This window comes from Crotalus tigris, unplaced genomic scaffold (genome assembly GCF_016545835.1).
Source record: "Crotalus tigris isolate CLP2741 ecotype Arizona unplaced genomic scaffold, ASM1654583v1 scf7180000019189.1338056, whole genome shotgun sequence".
NCBI lineage: Eukaryota > Metazoa > Chordata > Lepidosauria > Squamata > Viperidae > Crotalus > Crotalus tigris.
In genome coordinates this window covers 1,155,257-1,172,794 of record NW_024097425.1, presented here as the reverse complement: position 1 = coordinate 1,172,794, position 17,538 = coordinate 1,155,257, and the positions used below count along the sequence as shown (strand labels likewise).

General features: G+C 41.2%; 1 protein-coding gene across 5 annotated transcripts in view; it reads left to right on the top strand.

The window, feature by feature from the left end:
- The window catches only part of MGAT1 (alpha-1,3-mannosyl-glycoprotein 2-beta-N-acetylglucosaminyltransferase), a 50,053-nt gene that overhangs the window by 22,505 nt on the left and 10,010 nt on the right, over positions 1–17,538 (top strand). The window contains exon 3 of one of the 5 annotated variants that reach the window (XR_005558821.1): positions 420–860. The exons of 3 other annotated variants lie outside the window; for them this stretch is intronic. The gene's annotated coding sequence lies outside the window, so the exon portion shown is untranslated. Of the gene's footprint in view, positions 1–419; positions 861–5,765; positions 6,178–17,538 lie in introns of those variants that run through there. One more of the 5 variants, XM_039360939.1, reaches the window with a different exon arrangement.

The following is a 17,538-nucleotide window of genomic DNA, read 5'->3' as shown; positions in this document are numbered from 1 at the left end:
AAATTGTAGAACTTGGCTTAGTTTCTAAATTTGTTACTGAGGTCAAGTAACTGCGATAAATGGTTTAAAGCCAGGATGAAGCTTTTTTCTCCTTCCTTATAGCATTCAAGTTTCTTCCTATTTGTTTGGACTGAATTAGGGACTCGCTAAAAAGGAACAAAACTATGCCTAACAGCCCACATATTCAATATACTACAGCCCAAAGCCAGTTACCCAATTTGGCGTTAAAGATAACAGGTGTACAAAAAGAGCAAGGGAGTTTCCAGAATCAAAAGTGGTTCTAACAGCTTTTTTTCCCTTAGTGCTAGAAACTATTTATGTTTGATGGTCTTTGCTCCACTAAAGATAAACTGAGTCTGGTTTTTTCTGTTTAACATCTGGTGCCTTCTTGAAAGTGCTAAGTGTTTTGTTTTTTTCAGACAAGCCCAGCTGCTTGAGGAATGCAGGAAGCCTATTCTTTGAGGCCAAGCTCTCTCTGCTCTGCTTCCCCAACTCTTCTTCTTTATATATAGATATGAGTCTAGGTTTGTACTAATATTTCACCCTGCATTTTTTTATACTTCATCGATACTATCAAAAACAGTACCGTAAAAAATAGGCAAGAAAATAGTAAGTGAGCACCTGTCCACCCTCAACGAGTTCAAATCACCTGGACCAGATGGACTATATAAGCTGACGTAATAAATAAGAACAGCATAAGCAGTAAAAATACAGAGAAAACAAGCTGTTATAATCAAACACTTTGGCCACCTAATGAGAAGGGAGAACTCACTGGAGAAGAGCCTAATGCTGGGAAAGATTGAGGGCAATAGAAGAAGGGGACGACAGAGAATGAGGTGGCTGGATGGAGTCACTGAAGCAGTAGGTGTGAACTTAAATGGACTCCAGAAGATGGTAGAAGACAGGAAGGCCTGGAGGAACGTTGTCCATGGGGTCGCGATGGGTCGGACACGACTTCGCAGCTAACGACAACAACAACAACAACATCATCATAAGCAAAAAAAATGAGTAGACCTGCCTGTAAAATATATTTCAGCAAACCTGACTTAGAATATGACACGAATAAAAATAATTTTCTCAGCTAATAAAAGAATGGAGCTAGTCCTGTTTTCCTTTTCATGGCCTTCCAGAAATCTGGAGTAACTAACTGCCAGGATGGCTTACTCTCAAGTCTGTTTAAAAAATGTGCCACAAGTGTTAGCACAAAAGAGAGCACATCTTCTATTGCAGATTCTTAAAATCTGAGTAAGCTCATGTGATGCGCTTGTGGTTTCTCAGTTTGAATTGATAAGAGTATCAGGCTTTGTGGGTCATAATTACCACTTTGAATTTTATTCAGAACCTGACTTGTGGCTAATGAAACTGATTAGGATTGAATACGCTCTCCATAATTTACTAGTCAGGCCTGCATCTGCAGAGATTGTGAATTGACTGCAGTTTTGAAGTGCTTCCCAAAAGTAGCTGCATACAATTTGTGTTACAGTCGAAACTGCTACGGCATTATGTATATTGCGCAGTTTATTTTCATGAAGGATCGGACTTATTTGAGCAAATTTAAGTGTGGGATGAAGGTATTATTCTATTACATTGATAAGCTAGAAGGTAAAGGATTGGAATGTCCATTTGCCATCAATATTTGTGGATCATGTGCAGGTGGATTTGGAGATTTTAATATTGGTGACTGAGCTGAATTTGCATCGTTGCTATTTATGTTCAGACGCGAATGTTGATATAGTTCTTCTTTTATAAGTACCTTTATTGTTGGCTTGTAAGTCCATTGCTTTCTAGCCTTGTGGACAGTCCAAGGGGTAAGGAAAGTACTTGACCAAATTGAGTAGCTGCTCCATTTTGAGTCAGAGCTACTGGTGTTATTTCTGTAGGAGAACCTGTGTTAGGACTGATGGAAATCTGGACGATTGACTCCCTTTCTGTCTTAAGCAACATAGTCTTTGGAAAAGCTTTGCCCTTACAAGCATCCCAGCTGCACATTCCTTTATGTCAGCCAAAATGTAAAGAAAGGGGAGTGAGCAGCTGAGGCGATGGGAGAGTCCTGCCAAAGCCTCTTATACTGTTTGAAGCAAGGAATGGTGGGCAAAAATTTGAAGAGCGGTTTGTTGATGTCTAAGTTACATGAAAGAAAGTGGCTTAAGGAGGGAAGCATTTTTTTTCCTTTTGAAGGCCAGAATAAAAACACTTTAGGCCAAATTGAACTGTCAATCTTCTGCTTCTCTATGTCTTTTCAAGAAACCAGTTTTGAAACAGAATGGAGAATTATTTGTCCTTTCTTGGAATCAAATAATACCAGTTATCTGGATATCCTTTCTAGTTGTCAAGTCACTCTTCCTTCCTGCCGATTCTCGTGGAAAGACATGTTATTCCCAGGGTCAGAAGGCATGTAATATAGCAACCATAATATTCCAGAAAGAAAGAAAGAAGAAAAGCTATGATTTGATTCTTTGCAGATAGAAGTTTCCATGATTTCAAACAATTCACTAGAACTACATCTCTTTTGGATTTGGATTTTCTGTTTTGTTGTTGTTGTTTTGTTTTTTAATTCATCCCAGTATTATACAGAAGATCAAGTTGATGCAGATTTCTCTTTCCCATTAGTGATCAGGCAGCTGTGCTGTAAATGGAGGTAGATTGTCTTTTCCTAATTTTATGTCAGGCTTTCTCCCTATTTGTTGGAGACAGAGTAGAATTTTGATTTATTCTAATAAAAGTGAATTTAATTAAGAGGACAAAGAAAATTACGAGTGTTTTTCTCTATCTTCCAAACCTCTTGATAACTGATTCTACGGATTTGCCTGGAAAGCAAAACCAAATGTAATCAGTTTAGAACAGACATGTCAAACTCGCGACGTCACGTGATGTCATGCAACATATCGGGATGGTTTTGCCATTGCCAGCAATGGGGTGGGCGCGGCTTCCAGATGACGCGTCCGGCCCGTGGGCCGGCAGTTTGACATCCCTGATTTAGAAGTATTGCTTTTACATAACAAAGTATAAATGCTAAAAGACCTCCATTATCTGTTTACAGTTAAGCCTTGTCCTCTTAAATTTATTTGATTTCCAATAGAATAAATCAAAATCCCTCTACTCTCCCTCGCACCTACAAACACTTTTAATTGGAAAGAATTTAAAGTAATCTAGGATTGCTTATAAAATCAGGCCCGTGCGGTACAGTGCTCATTTCTAGAAGGGTGCTTTTACATGGGAACATAAATTACATGGCAGCTGCAGAGTACAGCCTTATAATCCCAGGACAAGACACAGCTGCTTTAAAGGGTTGCAGATGGATGCTATGTTCATATTCTGAAGCAGCTTTTGGGGCATTAAACTCAAAGCCCTACATAGCTCTTTGAATTAATCTGTCACAGAGCAGGTAATAAGGTAATCTTTGATTTATGACCATTTGTTTACTGACTGCTTGAAGTTACAATGGCATTGGAAACAAAGGACTTAAGACCATTTTTCACACAACAGTTGCAGCATCCCCACAGTCACATGATCAAAATTCAGACACTTGGCAACTGTTTTTTTTTTTATGATTGGTTTCAGCGTCCTGGGCAATGGGATCCCCTTTTGAGACCTTCTGACAAGTGAAGCTCATGAGGAAGCCAGATTCACTTAGCAACTGCAGTGATTCACTTAACGACTGTGGCAAGAAAGGTCATTGTTGTTGTTAGTTGCGAAGTCGTGTCTGACCCATCGCGACCCCATGGAGAACGTTCCTCCAGGCCTTCCTGTCCTCTACCATCTTCTGGAGCCCATTTAAACTCACGCCTACTGCTTCAGTGACTCCATCCAGCCACCTCATTCTCTGTCGTCCCCTTCTTCTATTGCCCTCAATCTTTCCCAGCATTAGGCTCTTCTCCAGAGAGTCCTTCCTTCTCATTAGGTGGCCAAAGTACTTGAGTTTCAACTTTAGGATCTGGTCTTCTAAAGAGCAGTCAGGGTTGATCTCCTCTAGGACTGACCGGTTTGAATGCCTTGCAGTCCAGGGGACTCGCAGGAGTCTTCTCCAGTACCATAGTTCAAAGACCTCAATTCTTTGGCACTCAACCTTTCTTATGATCCAACTTTCACAGCCATACATTGCAACTAGGAAGACCGTGGGCTTGACTATACATACTTTTGTTGGCAAGGTGATGTCTCTGCTTTTTAGTATGCTGTCTAGATTTGCTATAGCTTTCCTCCCCAGGAGCAAGCGTCTTCTAATTTCTTGGCTGCAGTCCCCATCTGTGGTGATCTTAGAGCCCAGGAAGATAAAATCTGTCACTACCTCCATTTCTTCCCTATCTATTTGCCAGGAATTGAGAGGGCCAGATGCCATGCTCATAAAATGGTCATAAAATGGAGCAAAACTCACTTAAACAACTGTCTTGCTTAGCAACAGAAATGTTGGGCTCAATAATGGTCATAAGTACTTATAAACTATGCTAGTTTATAACTATGTACTTACAAGCTATACTAGATGCGCTTTCCCATTCAGTCAGAGTTCATTGTGCTGGTAGAAGAGTCAGCAATAAATCCCAACAGGAAGGACAGATTAGCGCTTCCTCTACCTTCCAGCCCGTGTTAAGATAAGATAAGGTAAGATAAGATAAGATAAGATAAGATAACCTTTATTGTCATTTTTATATTGTGGGCACAATGGCACACATCAAAAATGAGATTTAGTTGCCCACTCTCAAAGTGAAACACATACATGACGCACACGTAAACATACTATGACAACATACAGTATGTATAGACCCACACCCCTACATAGACGTAACAAATAAATATTAAATACTGTCCAGCTTGAATATATAATAGAAGGAGGAAGCTTGAGAGTTCGCAAGGTTAATGCTGCATGGAATGAAACTCTGGCTGAATCTGGATGTTCTGCTTCGGATACCACGAAGCCTCCTCCCTGAAGGTAACAAGGAAAACAGGCTGTGAAGAGGATGTGTGGTGTCCCAGATAATCTTACGGATCCTGCTCAAGCAGCACTTCTGTGCCATGTCCTGGATGGGAGGGAGGGAACTGCCAATGATCGTTACAATGTGTTACAGGACTTGGGTGGGATGGCCAGAGTTAGCATCTAGTGGACTAGAGACCTCCTTGTTTTGACTGGCGTCCATACAGTCCTGCTTTCCCCGTCTTGTATCGTGTTTATTCCTGAACAGCTTTCTCTTCGGATTGCCCAAAAGAAACAAGCCAACAACTTGACTGGGAAGAGAACAGTTAATGGTTAATTCTCTTCTGTGGTGAAACGTGGCAGCAGAAATTAGCTCATTGTGGTCTCTGCTTGCTTTGCTAGCTAATCATCTCCAGGAAAGCTGTTTTCTCTACTGGAGTCTTTTTCCCAGCCTTTTTAACTGTCATTTTTCTACCGGTAATTTGTATTCATCTTTTCCCTAATATTGCTGTTGAAGTACTAACTCCAGCCCCATCCCACCGGGCCCGGCTAATAAAACAGGACCTCGTTTCGATTTTTTTTTTTCCCAGTTGGCTAATTGCACCTTGATAAGGATCTTGTCATATGATGTGAAAGGAGGAACTGGAATTTGTTTCCTGCTTTGACTTTAGTGGAATTGCGGCATCTGGTGCGATACCAATAATGGAAATGAAAATCCAAGCTGCCTTCGCCTTTTCCCATGTTTGTCAGGGCAGCAGCTCCCAAGGCCTAACTAGAAGCAAGAGCCACGTAAGAGTGTGAGAGCTTGTCTTGCCACCTTCGGCTGCTGTGTACGTTTGGGAGTACTGAAGCAAAAGCCCTGTGGCTTTTGGGTGTGTGAGTCTTCAGCCTTCTCCTCCTCTCAGGTTAGAGGGAAGAGGAGGCCCTGACTTCCTGGCTGGGAGGGTTGTCCTGTGCAACCTCTTTAACCCTGCCCTCCTTCCCCCCTCCAAGGGAGGGGTCATGATTTCGACTTCCCTTTGGGGAAATGAAACAAGCGTTCAGGGCTTCAGACTTGGCAGGGCTGCTGTCCCGAGCATTGCTTGCTGTTTTACTCCGTATCCCCACACAGAGCTGACAGAGAGCGACCGGGAACTTTGCTGCCTTCTTGCCACTCGGCATTGGATCCTGGTATCCGAGATTTTTCAAGCGATTAATGGTGCCGGATGGATAGCAGCCTCGTAACAAGGGGTGAGAATGAAGAGCAGTAGAGGAAAGGGCAGAGAAAACAGGTAAAAGGCAGAACTGTTCTCGAGCTGGGATCTATTTCTGTGCTAGGACACAGAGGAGATGTCTCCAAAGTAGGCTTGATAATCTGCTTAGTACGTGTTGATTTAAACAGCTTTGTAGAAGGAGGGGAACGCTGGTACCAAATGTGTGACAGGGATATGGTGATGATGGTACAAGCTGAACTTTTTTCTCTCTCTCTCAAAAAACGGCTGTACGGAGAGAAGGATTAAGGGACACCACAAGCAAAAGTTTAAAGTTGTGAGGGCCTTTGAATATTTCTAAAATGAATGAATTCCAGTTGTACTCAGTAGTTCCGCGAAGGATTACAAGGAATATGGTGTGTAGGGACAGTATAAGCAGACATATATGTCTTAGAAAGTGATTGTGGCTCTGGGTAAAAAATTGGGAATAATGCATGCAAGATCTTGGAAAAAAGCTGATTGCGAAGATTTACATTCAGGTGTGGACTTACAGTATGTGTATCTTTTTATTCTTTAAAATAGTATAATTTCCTAGCGGTGCTGTGTGAATGGTGGGTGTTCACACAGATTCCTGCTACTTTTGTATATATTTTCCCCAAAAATGAATATTCAGAATCATTTGAGAGCCTGAATAGTTTCTTCAATGAATTGTGCTTTTGTCACATCAGTCCTCTTGGTTCCATTGGTGTGGGGCAGAGGTAGGCAACCTTGGCTCTTTTATGACTCGTGGACTTTAACTCCCAGAATTCCTGAGCCAGCCATGCTGAGTTGGGAGTTGAAGTCCACGAGTCATAAAAGAGCCAGGGTTGCCTACCCCTGGGTGGGGTAATGAGAATTGAAATCCAGGACTTATGACCAGATTTGGGAGCAGAATTTCCACTGCTAAGCCAGGTGGTTGTTAAGTTAGTCGCACACAATTGTACAACCTTTTCTGCCATGGTTGTTAACTGAATCACGCAGTTATTAAGTGAATCCAGCTTCTCCCAGTGATCTTGCTCACCGGAAGCCAACTGGGAAGGTTGCAAATGGCGATCACATGACTCGGGAATGCTGCAACTATGGTAAATACATGCCAGTTGGCAAGAGCCCAAATTTTGATCACATGACTTTGAATAGGTTGCCACTGTTGTAAAAGTCCCTCTGATGTAACTTCGAACAGTCACTAAACAAATGGTTGTAAGTTGAGGAATAATAAAATTAGATAGTGTGTTCTTTTCAATAAATCCAGGGAAATTTTTATTCTCCGAAGGTGACATTTATTTTATAAGAGTATTTGTATTCAATGCTTTCCAGTTTGTCTTGCCTTGGAATGGATTATTAAAAAAAAACAACTATTCAAGATACTCATAAACTGACTGAAGCTAAAGCTAAATCATGAATGGTCCCCGATTTTTCATTCCAGCTTTGCTTCTTTCTACTAGTGTGAAGTGCTAAACAGACTTGGCGGGCCCTGCTTTGTGCACTGCTAAATATTATTTATGAGAATTGAAAATGCTTCTTTGGTAAGAGAGAAGCAAGCTAGAGGTCCAGTGTGCACATAGACCAAAATAAGTAATGGATGTGATTTTGCTTAGTTACACCCCCAAGAGACGAAGCCAACCAGGAATAATTTGGCAGTATCACATGCTATGTACTTATAATTAATCTCTCCACATTCTGGCCCAACATAATGTGCACTAAGGGATGTATTCTTTGAAGCTGTGCCAAAATTGCAACAAATTTGTGGCGGCTTCTGGACACTGCTTAGCACGTGTGTAGAAGTATAACTAAAACTCAAGGTTAAAGGACGGCTTGTGGATAGCCTGGGTTGCTAATCTATCTTGCTGATAGTTGCTATTTACTTTTTTATTGCTACAATGTTTGCTGAATCTGACTGCACCATTTTGAGGTGAGGCAACTGAAATTTTGTAAGTTTCAATGCTTTTTGGTCTTCTTTCCAGCTTGAAGAATTGTGGTTAGGGGAACACATCTGTTTTCTCTCAATTCCTCCCCCCCCCCCATTTCTTTCCTGGACAGCAGAGTAGAGAGCAGAACTGGGTTCCTGTGAATATAAAACAGGATGGAAGAGGGTGTTTCCATCAAATTTAAGCTGAGGCTGCAGCTGCACCGAATTCCTGAATAGTCCAGATTAGTTTATTTAGCCCAATACAGAATGAAAACACATTTTCTCTGGGTAGGACTTGATTTAGAATTTGCTAAACAACTTTTAAAAAAAAATATGTCTGAAGCACACCTATCCAATTTTATTCCTGTCAAAGATAATTAATATTGTTAATCTATCTGAGAGGTGTTTCTCATATATCTTCAGCTTTCTGTTTACACATGGGCTATATAATCCTAGTCAAGGATAAAGGGAGTTATCATCTCCAGATGGAGCTAGAAATAAACTTAAGAGAATTTAAGTTTGATTAACCTTGTGCTTTACAATTTGCTGAATTAGCTATTTATTTTATTAGTAATTAGATTTAAATCCCTAGAAACATGGAGGAAATATGTTCAGATCCTCCATGAATACAACGAGAAGATCCAAACCCAGTTCAGAATTTAGAAATGGCTCCCTAACTTTCATAGAGTTTAATTCTAATGGAAGCAAAGTGTGATGTAGAACTGATTGCTTATTTATTTATTAGAACAACATATTTCTTTCAGGCGCCCAGGTACAGTGCGTAACATTCGATTTCTTTTTTTTTTTTCTTCCTGCCACAACTTTCCTATGAGGTCTGTTGAATTGATAGACCACTAGTGACTAATTGGTCCAAAATTACCCAATGAGAGTGGGGTTGAGAATGGGATTGAGCCTGCTTCCTCAATTATAACCAACACCTTGTTCACTATATTATCCTGGCTTTTCTTAATTACTTGAATTTTATCTCCACATTCTATAATTGGAAGGGCTGAAATCTTAATTACTTAGAACTGCGACATCAGTCTAAGGTAATGTTTCATGAACCTGTTTGTTGGAGTACTAATAGTAGGGTTTTTTTATATATATAATGGAGAAAATTGGGACACTCATAATTCCTCTTCCTAGTGCACTGGAAACAACAAATAGGAGTCCATTTCCTTGCCTGGCACCAAGGTGCTCTATCAGTACGGTTGTTTCTTGGCTCTGCGGCCCTCCTGGGTCATTAGGGTGGCCAAGATGGTGACTTTGAGTTGGGGCCATGCTGTGGTGGTGGCTTCTCTGAAGGAGTCTTGAAGGAGGTGAGAGTGCACCCCCTCCTCAAGAGGCAATCTCTGCAGTCGGGGGTTTTATCCTCGTCTTTCCTAAAAAGGGAAGGTAGTCTTGTGGTTTAGGCACCGGGCTAGAAACCAGGAGACTGTAAGTTCTAGTCCCCCTTTAGGCGTGAAGGTTGGGTGACTTTGGGCCAATCATTCTCTCTCTCAGCCCCGTTCAATTCACAGGGTTGTTGCTATGAGGAAAATAGGAGGGGGGAGGAGTATTAGAAATGTGACCACTTTTGAGTTATTTATAAAAAAAAAAAGGCAGGATTTTAAAAAAAAAATTCGTAGGATTTTGGAGGAAGTAGATTATCTACCCGTAGAATGGTTTTGGTTCAGCTTCAGACCAGGCTTTAGTATGGAGATAACCAAGATGGAGGTGGTGCATCTGTTCTCATGCTCCATGATTTTTTTTAAGTGGTTTTCAGTATCATCAATTGTAGTAGCCTTCTAGATTGGTCTGGGGCAGGGGTAGGCGACCTTGGCTCTTTTATGACTCGTGGACTTCAACTCCCAGAACTCCTGAGCCAGCATGGCTCAGCTTGGAAACCTCTCCCTTTCCCCAGTTCTGGGAGTTGAAGTTCACGAGTCATAAAAGAGCCAAGGTTGCCTACCCCTGGTCTGGGAGTTGGGGATCAGGATTGCCATATTATGGTGGTTCTCTTGTCAATGTTGGCTGTTGGGACAATTCAATCTCTACATCCCTCTGGGGTGCTACAGGCCTCGACACACTCTCTCCTTCTGTTCAACATTTATATGAAATCAGTTACCAAGTTATTCACTGGATTGGGTTCTGAGATCATCAGTTGATACTACTATTATCTTTTATATCTTTTGACCCCAACCCAGCTAAATGATATTGTCAAAGTTTTGTCCCAATGCTTGGAGGTTATGTAGGCCTGGATGGGGAGAAACTGACTTCAATTCAGTCCCACCAAGACTGAATGGATTTAACAATCAGCTGGATCTGGGAATAGTCCCCCCCTTAACTTTAGATAGGATTGCACTTCCCCTTCAGGATTTTTCTGGACCCACCACTCCTATTCAATTGGCAGGCAACAAAGTCTTGGTTAGACTTCTACAGGGAGTCCTCTTTTAGTGACTACAATTGAAAACCTGATCATTAAGCAAAGTGGCTGCTAAGTGAAATTGGAATTCTTACTTCAACTTTTCTTTGCTTTATAGGCCTGCAAAGATCGCAAAGGTGATTGATTGTAAAGTTGATTTTTCATCCCTGTTATAAGTGTGAACTGTGATTGTTAAATGAGGCAATTGTTAAATGAGAACTACCTGTAATGAGGACTATCACCATGGGATAGAATCTTGATTATCTGAGGGAATGCCTGTCTCCCTTAGTGTCTGCCGTGCTGGTCCCTTTGATTAAACAGTGTCACCTATTGAGACCCAGGAAGTGTATGTCCCCTATGGAATGAATTCCATATCTATGTAGCTCCCACGCTTTTGGTCTCACGGAAAGTCTTTAAAAGCTGGTTATTCCATCATATCTTGACCTAAAGCTATTGGGGCACCTGTTGGGTATGTTTGTATGCATTGGGTTGTTGGTTAGATTCACTATCTTGTTCTCTATTTTTTTGTATGTGTGTGTCTATTTTTCTCTATATGGTGCTTCTTTTATCTTGTTTTATGGTGGATTGAAGTGGGACAGGACCTAAATTTAAATAAATAAATCTAAATTGTCACAAAGTTCAGACTAAATCCACCTTGAAGTACATGGAGGTTAAAATACAGTTATCTCAAGGGGGAAGTGCATATATATGCATGTTTTAATATCTACAGCAGTGTTTCTCAACCTTGACAATTTTAAGGCATGTGGACTTCAACTCCCAGAATTCCACAGCCAGCATTTTATTGTGGGATTTTAAAAGTTTGACGGTCTTCAAACTGGAACTCCACAGAGGCATATGTGAAAGAATTCTATTAAGCCTCACTGAGTTAATACTTGCATCTTAACGAATTCATACAACTTGCATCTTTTAGTGGGGGGTGGGTGCTAACATGATGCCACATTTAAGTACATGTTTTTCTTCTGTTCAGTCATGTCAGTTTCCAGATTGCCTGGACAAGTCCCTGCGGTATTCTTGGCAAGGTTTTTCAGAAGTGGTTTCCTAGGACTGAAGGAGAGTAACTGACTGCCCCAAGTTCACCCAAACTGGTGTTGTGTTTAAATGGGACTAGAACTCACAATCTCTTGGTTTCTAGCCTGGTTCCTTCACCAAACTGGCTCTCTTAGGTTCATTTGCTTAGCTGCAAAAGGCAGAATCCTGCATGCTGAATAAAAGTTAAAATAAAGTTTATTAATTTAGCACACTAGTTTTGGTAGAGATTCTTAGAGTCGAATACTTAAAACAGATATAATTTTGTTGCTATAATTTTTGCATTTTGGGCACATGTGTACCGTTTTCACATCTGTTTTTAAATTTTTGTGAAAAGGTGATTTATGGTTTTTTTTTTTAAAAAAAAATAGCTTCCTAGAAACTTGAAATGCAAAATAGTGTGTTCTGCTCTGTCCATATTTGAAAAATTCAAATTATTTTGCTTTGCATTGAAATGTAAATCAACCCATGTAACTATGGTCGGTGGTGGGATTCAAATATGTGAACAACCGGTTCTCTGTGTGGATGCCACTTCCGGAAGTCCATTCTGGGCCTGGGCATCAAAAAATTAGCTACCGATTCTGCCGAACTGGTGCGAACCAGCTGAATCCCACCACTGACTATGATCCTTGATTTCCCCCATAATATAAAAAAATCTTTCTGCCTCTTGTTTCTAAGGAACTGATAATGATTACACTGCAATTTATGGGATGGATGTGCTAATACATGATTATTAGTCATTTCAATTGAAACGACTTTGCAAGAGTTCATTGTGAGACAAACAATAGTTCCTGCCTGAAATCTGAGTCTGCCTTGGATTATTAGTAAATAACCTGTGCTGGTTTTAAAACTGTCTTCTTCCAGTTAGAAGCCTTCCAGTTAGAAAGTACTGAAGCTTCCAGGAAACCTAACTAAAACTATGCTTGCTCTTTCATATCACCAGAATCTTACTTAATGTACTCAAGATGACTGTACCCCCTAGAGCAGGGATCTTCAAACTTGGCCCTTTTATGATTTTTTGGACTTCAAATCCCAGAATTCCGCAGCCAGGCATGCTGGCTGAGGAATTCTGGGAGTTGAAGTCCACAAGTCTTAAAGTGGCCAAGTTCGAGGACCCCTGCTCCAGAGGATCAACCTCTGTTCTGTTTTGAGGGGAGACTGAGATAATCAGTCTGGTGTCCTCCAGTTATTGTTAATTTCAGCTCTTGTAAGTCGCAGCCAAAATGGCCATCACAAACATGTAGTAGGAGTTCAAAGTCAAAACTAGAAAAAGTGAGACAATGTTCTTTCTTCTTTTGTGAACAGCGCTTTTGCTGTAGTTGGAAAGTACAAGTCATTCTCAACTTACAACTGAAAGTGTGACCGGAATTTCAGACATAAATCATGACAGTCGTAAGTTGAGGTATCCATGTGACCAGGCCTGATTTTATGACCATTTTGATGGCATTCATTAAGCAAATCACTTGACAAGTCTGAATCCATTCTCCCATCTGAGCATTTTTTGCCGGAAACCAGCAAAAAAGTCACAAATCATTGTCATGTGTCCATGTGACACTACAGCCTGTCATAATGTGAGCCACTTGCCAAGTGCCCCAAATGTGTGGAAGCACAACATTTTACAACAGCAGGAAGATGTTTACCTGCCATAAAGCACCCTTTCTGAGGCTACTGTAATTCCAAATGGTCATTAAATGACCCTTTGTAAGTCAAGGACTACTTGTAGTGTCTATGTGGGTGAGTATGTGCATATATAAGAGAGAGAAAAGGAATTATTTTGATTTGTAGATCTCAGTTTCAGAGGAATGCCTAATGGAATTATTGTCTCTGAGATTTACTATAAAATAAAACTTGTGTTCATTCCTAAGCAGAATTATCTCACATTCTGTAAATTGACTATCTTTGTGGCCATGTTATCTTTGTAGGTCAAATCACTGATTTCACTGTGGGCCAAACTTTGTTCAGTGAAACATAATAAGAAATTGAAACATAATAAGAGGTTTTGGGATGGTGGAATATTCTGGAAAGACATTGCTAATACTGAAGTACTCTTTGTCAGCACATCCTAATCTTTATTTTGCAAGGCAAATACAAAAACCTAGTTTCCTGTTCTGAAAAGGAACTGAACTTTGTTTTTATTAGAGAAAAAACAGTTTTGTTGAGAATTTTTTTTTTAAAAAAAAAGACTAGTCTCAGTTAGTTGCTACTGCTTGGATAAATTTCAATTGATTTAAGAGGAGGAAAAATAGAGTCCAATCCACTTAGACCTTTTCTCCCAATTAGTAAACTACTATCTAGAAAACTGTTCTTCTGCTTTCAAAGATAAAATAACAAAACCCCTTGTTAGCAAGACTGCATATGGGTGATCCTGATGGGCTTAGCTCACCACACCCACGCTGGCAGAAGAGGCATGTTCTGGGCCCCACTGGTCAAGGAGTCAAGAGTCCAGAAGGACAGCTTTTTATACTGCTGAAAATCTCCAAAATATGAAAAAGTATAGGTATGTTTCCTCGTCAAAAGCTGAAACTTAGGTCAGTAACACAAAGCCTAAACGTACAGCGTGTTACCCTTTGAAAAATGCTGAAATCAGACAAGGCAAATCTTTGCAATTGAAATTATGTAGGTATGTCTGAGCAGGAATAATGCACTGTTACCTAAAGGCAATACTTTATTACAGTGACGGCAAACCTTTTAGAGACCGAGTGCCCAAAAACTGGCCCCGCCCCCCACTCCACCCACTGCTCCGCCCCCACTCCGCCTCCCATCTCCCACCCCGCCTGCCCGCAGGGCCACTCACTGCCTCCAGGGCCCGCTACAGATCGCCCAGGCAGCCTAGCAGTGCTATGGTGGTCACGCCCTATGCCCGCGGCCTCCAGCATCAACTGTGCACGATGGGGTGTGAGGGCAGAGTCTTGTCTACACTGCCTGGCTGCCATGTCCTTGGCTGCGCTGCTCCGCGTGGGCCACGCTCGGGGGCTGCTGGAGAGGAGGGGGTCGCGGGAGGAGGCAAGGCTGGGGCAATAACCTGTGTGCCCACAGACAGGGCTCCGAGTGCCGCCTCTGGCACCCGTGCCATAGGTTCGCCACCACTGCTTTATTACAAAGTCACTGCTGTGCTTCAGAATACTTTACATGTTTTGCTCTACTGTAAACTTTGTGGTATGTCTCAAAAATTTCAGTGTTTATTAAAGAAACAGTGGCATTGTGATCCTGGAAAAACAATTTTGAAATAAGCAAACTTTAGACATTTGGGAGCCTTATACAGCGTATTCATATTATAAGAATGAGGGCCATTTTTTGTTGTTGTTGTTGTTAAAAACAACTTCTGGGAATGTCCCAGAATGTCAGAGAAATTGTCCTAATTCTGTTTCTCTCCTCCTCCCACTCTTCTCTGTTAAAGTGTAGTCATAATACTCTAACAGCTTTTCTGATGTAATGCCATTCAAACATGTGGGTTTGCAGTTATCAGAAAATTGTCAGAGAACCAGTTTGGTGAAGCATTTAAGGCACTTGACTAGAGACCAAGAATTCTAGTCCTGCTTTAGGCACAAAGCCAGCTGGTTGGCTTTGGGCCAGTCCCTCCCTCTCAGCCCTAGGAAGCAGACATTGGCAAACCACTTCTGAAATCTTGCCAGGAAAACTGAAGAGCCATTTCAACCCAATTGGACTAGCCTTCCCCACTCCAGCAGAAGGGGTCTACTATGGACCCCATCTATTAAGCAATTCCCGTAGACAGGGTCAAGGAGAAGAGCTTTTTCCACTGTGGCCCCCGATCCGATGGAACGCTCTTCCACCATTTTGGCCTTCCGGAAAGGTATTGTGGCCCGGTGGGCAGGGAGTGGCACTCACCGCTGGAGTTGGTTGACAGGGTAAGAAAAAGGCTAGAAATCTTGATCTGGATTGGATGTGCTAGCTGAGATCACCATAGGCTAATTTGTCTGGAGAAAGTTAGATTGTCGAAGACTGCAGTTCAATTTACACCGCTGTTCATTTTATTTTTATTATTATTATATGTTGTGCCTTAGACCTGGCTACATGTCAGTTCTCAATAGAGTAAACCAAATATGGCGTGGCTGTGGGGCTCTTCTATTTCCATTCAACACACTTGTTTCACATCCCACAAAGAGCACCAGGTAATAGCTGTGCCTTCTATAGATGATACCTTATGTAACAAGTAGGAATAGTTTCTTTTGATTTGTTTAAAAAGTGCAGTAAGATCAAGTACCAAAGCGCCTGCAGACCTGCGGTGTTAATTATAGGGAGGCTCCCCAAAGACTTAATGCAGTGCTGGAACTTTTGCTGAAGGGGAATTAAGAAGGCTACTGATCCAGCTGCTAAGCAGCAGAAGCCACAGCAGAGTTAAGACAATCAGGATTTGTTTTGAAGAGACCAACTGGTCTATAGAGTCAAGTGATTATTTGTTAAGTTTATATCCCCACTTTTTTCTTCCATAACATTCTCTTCAGTTTTCCCTGAAATAATCCTGCTTCGACGTAAGTTATGCACACACAGAGTCACAAATTCAGGGTGGAGGTGAACCAGATATCATTTGCCGCAGTAAATTAGGCGTAAATGATGTCACAGGAAATTGAAATGTCAGGCAAACCATTTTATCTTGTCTAATTCTTACCGCAACATACATCACAATGATTCCAGTCCTACAGTTAGGTTTCCATATTGATATTTTCTCGAACATCCTTCCATGCATTTGCTCAGCACGCATTATTTATGAAAGTACGCTAGCTATCTTGCCATCCTGCTCATTAAAATTGTGGCTTAAGTTAACAACAGTCCCCATTATTATTGCAGACCCTCCAGCAGTTGGTTCAGTTTTTTTTTGTAGATTAAATCTAGAGTAGACCATGGAATTATCTCGCCTTTGATTCCTCTCTACTGATGGACAGTCCATTCAAAAGCTGAGAGTTGACAGATTCATTATGTCAGCTTTTTTATGCCTCTTCTTTCAAGAATGCATAATCGTCACTACATCAGTGTGTGTATGTGTGTGTGTGTGTGTGAGAGAGAGAGAGAGAGAGAGAGAGGGAATGAATATGAGCAAGAAGGACATGCTCCACATTTTGGAAATATAATTTAATAATACATTAATATTTTTGCCCTTAACTTCTTTCCAAGAATGTAATTCCCCATAGTAATTGTTGTTGTTGTTGTTATTGCGAATTCGTGTCCGACCCATCGCGACCCCGTGGATAACGTTTCTCCAGGTCTTCCTGTCCTCTACCATCTTCTGGAGTCCATTTAAGTTCACACCTACTGCTTCAGTGACTCCATCCAGCCATCTCATTCTCTGTCGTCCCCTTCTTCTATTGCCCTCAGTCTTTCCCAGCATTAGGCCCTTCTCCAGTGAGTCCTTCCTTCTCATTAGGTGGCCAAAGTATTTGAGTTTCAACTTCAGGATCTGGCCTTCTAAAGAGCAGTCGGGGTTGATCTCTTCTAGGACTGACCAGTTTGAACGCCTTGCAGTCCAAGGGACTCGCAGGAGTCTTCTCCAGCACCATAGTTCAAAGGCCTCAATTCTTTGGCGCTCAGCCTTTCTTATGGTCCAACTTTCACAGCCATACATTGCAACTGGGAAAACCCCATAGTAATAATATCTACCAAAAAAGAACCATCAGAGAATAGGTACTAACTTTACTTACATTTATTACATCTCTTGCATAGTAAGAACAGTGACCAAATTTCTGAATATATGTGTTAAGTCCAATATTTCCTACCTCCTCCAGCTCTTCTGTTCTAATTAAACTGTGTCCAGGTAGGTGATGGTGTTTCTCAACCTACTAATGCCAGTCTGGCATTATATATCATTTCATTTGTATCAGATTCCTGCCTGGTTAAGCTAGCTAAGCTATGTCATTTGACTAAAAAACCTTTGTTTCCAACACTAAAAACGAAGCCTTGGTATAATTCCAGTAGCTCAAGAAGTATACTTCAGTCCTTTTCTTATAACCAGGAAAAATAGCTGGCCCAGGTAGAGGTAGTCCTTGACTTACAAGCACAGTTGAGCCGAAAATTTCATTTGCTAAACAAGACA